Here is a 4333-nt window from a genome sequence, read left to right on the forward strand (position 1 = left end):
CACCATTTCAAGTCTCAACTTTAGTCTAACATTTTAACGAATCTCTACTTTGAAGGATAATTTTAAAATGTATAACTGGTCAAAAGTAATATTGTAACTTTTAAAATAATAGGGATATATTTTAAACAAAGGCAAATAGTTTTTTTTTTTTTTTTTTGGTAATTTAGCCATTTCTCTTGAGAACTTTGATTCAAGTCTCTTTCACCCCAAATCAACCATATTCATGAGAAAATCCAACTAAAATTTATAGGATATATGTTGTTGAACATCCCACAAATGACCCTAAAAATAAGCTCACAAGTTCTATATCTTTTTATCAAAACGATCACAACTCAACTGGCATTAGTATGTATTATTGATCAAGAATTCTATGATTTGAATAATTCCCACTCTCTCATCGTAATAAGGAAAAAAAAAGGGAAGAAGAAAAAGAAGTATTGCATCTCTTTGTAAACAGTTTCACTTTAATTTTGTCAAGTATTTCCCTTTTCTTCACCACATTTTAGCCCTTAAAACCCACTTGACTCCCCAATTTACCCAAATCATGAAAGCCGTGTGTCTGTTTGGTCCAAATCCAAACAAAAATATACAGCCTCAGAATACCTAACTGAATTTGTCCTCCAAACTCTTTGATTGGCCCTTCAACATGCACCCTTTCTTGTATTCATCGATGATGATCCACCACCATATTCTGACCTCATTCACACCCATACGTTACCAGTCCTTTCTTAACTGACTCAACCCAAAATCTAAAAGTCTATTTCTAAAGAATCTTTTTCAATTCTGTTGAAGAATTCAAACCTCGAACCTGTCGATCAAGAACATATGTCTACCTTAACTAGTTAAACTATATTCAGATAAACAAATCTATTTCCTTCTTTCAACCATTCTCCATCAATCTCCAAGTCGGGTTTTGTTGCCCCACTTCTCACCTAATTCATTCATACTAAAGCTCATTCTTCAATTCTTTCAGCCTTCCATAAAGTTTTTGCAACCATTTGCTAATTTTTTTAATCGATTCGATACTATGCAATAAGAGACAAACTACTCAGTAAGTATGAGCAATCTAATCTATCAAGCACATTGGTACTAATTTATGCAACTAAACTAGCTGATCGAGTGGTTAGCATACATGTCAAACAAATTCTCATCAAAATACTAAACTAAAACATCTCAACTATAAACAAGTAATTGAAAACTATTAACATACAACGTATAACCTATATACAATATTTAAGGCACCATTGTATGGTATTACATTAAGAGTGACACAAATGTAAAAGAAGAATGCTGAGTACCAAGGGGTTCACAAGTTCATTCATTGGGCTCACACAGCAATAAGTTTCCATAAGACAGTACAGACAAACAACTCGTGCAGAGAGTTTACGTTACAAAAACAAAGAACATGGACAGCATTGCTCTACAGTCGAAACAATGCGTCCATGAACTTAGATTCGTATCATTTTACATAAGAAGGTATACTATTATAACTGACATCCAGGCACTAACCCTTGAGTTCGGCCACAGGTACACTTCCAATTTCAGGTGGTGACTCAAGGAAGGAAATAGCAATCAGCTCTGATCTATATTTCTCTTCTCCATCGTACTCTTTCCCTTCCACCTGATTGTGGTCTATCCCGTTGACCAGATTGAGGTTTTCACTACTAAGCTTTCCAGATGATCGCTTTGAAGAGAGAGCTGTTTCTGGTTCCTCGTAAGAGATGGCAATAAGCGACTCACGAGTCACTTCCTCAGGAGCATTCCTTCCCGGTACCGTTATATCCATAAAAGGGCAGTCCGTTTTATTTTCTGCAGGTAACTCACTGTGTTACACAAGCTTGAACAAAAGTGCTGAAGCTATGTAATGAACTATTAACAGCATTGACAATGTATGACAACAAAATATATGAGCAAAATTTCTAAAACACAATCACACCCCTTTCGTTGAATATAAACTTTAAAAGACCTGCGCGGTAGAGTTTGTTTTTGCAGGACATATAGACAAGGCACACAACAGCAGCAAAACAATGGGGAGGAAATGAATGCATAATTTGATTACAGTTAATCAAACAGGTGAATGATGTTTAGATGACCATTTAAATTGAGTGCAGATTTTGCATGGAAAAACTTATGCAAAATATGATGGTTAGTTAAGAAAAACAGCAGATTTGAGTAGAATACCCATGGAAATTAAAGAGGTAGGTACTATTTTCTCTCTTGCACTCATCATTGTTTACGTCCCAGCCAACACTCAATAAAAGTAAAGAATCATTATTCTAACAGCAACCAGAATCAACCAGAATACAAAAATCGGACCTTTCAAAAAAAATTACTGAAGGACAACAAAAGGAGGTATGAACCTTGGCCTAATAATTTTAAACTAAGCTGATTGTTCTAATGCACTCTAATCTCATTTCCTACATTGAATGCACAAAACTCCCTTGTGGTTCACTTATGTGGGACAGGGAGTTTGATCATCTCGAACTCTTTTAGTGTCTATAGTGTAGGAAGCCTAAGGCAGAATAGAGAAAAGAAACAATGGAAAAGAATAATAGACAGAGAAAAGCACAAACAACCATATTGACTAATTCAATACTCCACTTATTCCTATCCTAACCAAGAAACTAATGACATGCCCATTTTTGCAACGATAACATGATAAAATAAGACTAAAACCTTAACCCAAACATAGCTTCGCATCGTCATCTCGACAATAATTTATCTCTTCATAGAAACAGAACCTACATAAGTACAAACCATTCTCTACATTTTTCAAAGCCATGTCAAGAAAATCTGAAACTTACATAATCTAGTCAGACAACAGAACTGACCCCGCATTAAAATAATGAAATTGATTGGTCTTTTAGTCACAGTTTTAAACAAGTTATTTTATATTCACTAATAATTTGTAGAGTCTGCTACATTAATAATATACTCCAATCATTTGCAATTCATCTCTACAGTGGAAAAAATTTATAAAAATATGCCCCCAAGCAGAAAGAGAGACTCGAATCAGCTAAACTGCAGGCCAAGACCAAAGGTTTCTTGTTGTCGTCGAAAAAGTCGAAGGTCCCAAACATTTAGGCGCATAAATTTACCAACCAACAGACCCTCGAAACTATATGGTAAAATAAATGCACCTGCTATTTTAAGCATATATCAAGAAAAATTGTACCATCGCAACTCAATTCCCAGATTATGACAGAGCGAAGGTATGATTCCAATTTCCAACAGAATGACTGCACAATATTGAGGGAACCCCATACACCAGAACGATGAATTCAAGAATCGTGAAAAACTGCGCCACCTAATTCCAATTAATCACTAACTTTTAATTGATCTAACGCCATGTCCTGTACAATCTAGAGACTACACCTTCATGATTTTCCGTCTCTGAATCCTAAATCCCAAGAGCCTACCAATTGACTAGATGCCAAAATTTGAATTCCCAAATTAAAAGAATTAGACAGAGATCCATCAATCTGTCTTAGAACGAAATAAACTTTTGAATAACTATGAATTTTTCCAAGTCCTATCGCGATTAAAAAGAATGAACAATTTCTGAACAAGACGATTAATATCAAAATCAAAGATCATAAGCAAATTAAACTCGTATGAGAAGAAAATAGAATGGAAAAATAATCGATCGAAAGAAAGAAAAACAAAGAAAAGAACAAAAAAGAACGAAAATTCAAAGGAAGAGACGAATACCTAGAGAAAGCGGGTAATGCGTAATACTGTCTGAAATCGGATCAACGACCCCCTAAATATATATATATAGTTGAGAAATCCATTGGAAAATCCGTATTTATTGTGGGCCATGTCTAAAATTTCGAATTAATCCCTAATATCGTGGAACGCGGTCCTTTTTTTTTTTTTTCTTTAATTTGTTTTTCATTTTTTTTTTAAATTTTTCGTAGGTTATTTTTCCTTCCATGTTTAATGGGTGAATTTTTTTTTTTTTGAAAGGTATTGTAATTAAAGTGTGAGTGGGGGAATCAAACCTCAAACCTCGAAGTCGATAGTATGAACACTATGTCAGTTGAGCTACGCTTTTGTTGAAACTTGTTATAATGGGTGAAACTTGTTATAAATTATAATCATGGTGTTAAATGTATGTCATTTACATAAATACAATATAAATAATAAGCTTATTAAAAAATCATAAAATATTTTATTTATTAATTAAATTTTTTTAATTTTTTTTTTGTTTTAATAGTTTTTCATATTGACATTTTTGTAAAATTAAAACCTTTAATATTTCTATTGACATCGACATTTTAAACTTTGTTATCATATTGTAATACTTTTACATTCAAGTTTGTGTTATGGT

General features: G+C 33.4%; 1 long non-coding RNA gene across 1 annotated transcript; it reads right to left on the reverse strand.

Moving 5' to 3' along the window:
• Positions 1-1223: 1223 nt before the first annotated feature.
• LOC120075197 lies at positions 1224-3825 on the reverse strand. The gene is made up of 2 exons (XR_005481234.1): positions 3712-3825; positions 1224-1809 (listed from the first exon to the last, which is right to left on the reverse strand). It is a non-coding gene; the product is annotated as an uncharacterized LOC120075197 (long non-coding RNA).
• Between the last annotated feature and the right edge of the window lie 508 nt (positions 3826-4333).

This window comes from Benincasa hispida, chromosome 1 (assembly GCF_009727055.1).
Source record: "Benincasa hispida cultivar B227 chromosome 1, ASM972705v1, whole genome shotgun sequence".
Taxonomy (NCBI): domain Eukaryota; kingdom Viridiplantae; phylum Streptophyta; class Magnoliopsida; order Cucurbitales; family Cucurbitaceae; genus Benincasa; species Benincasa hispida.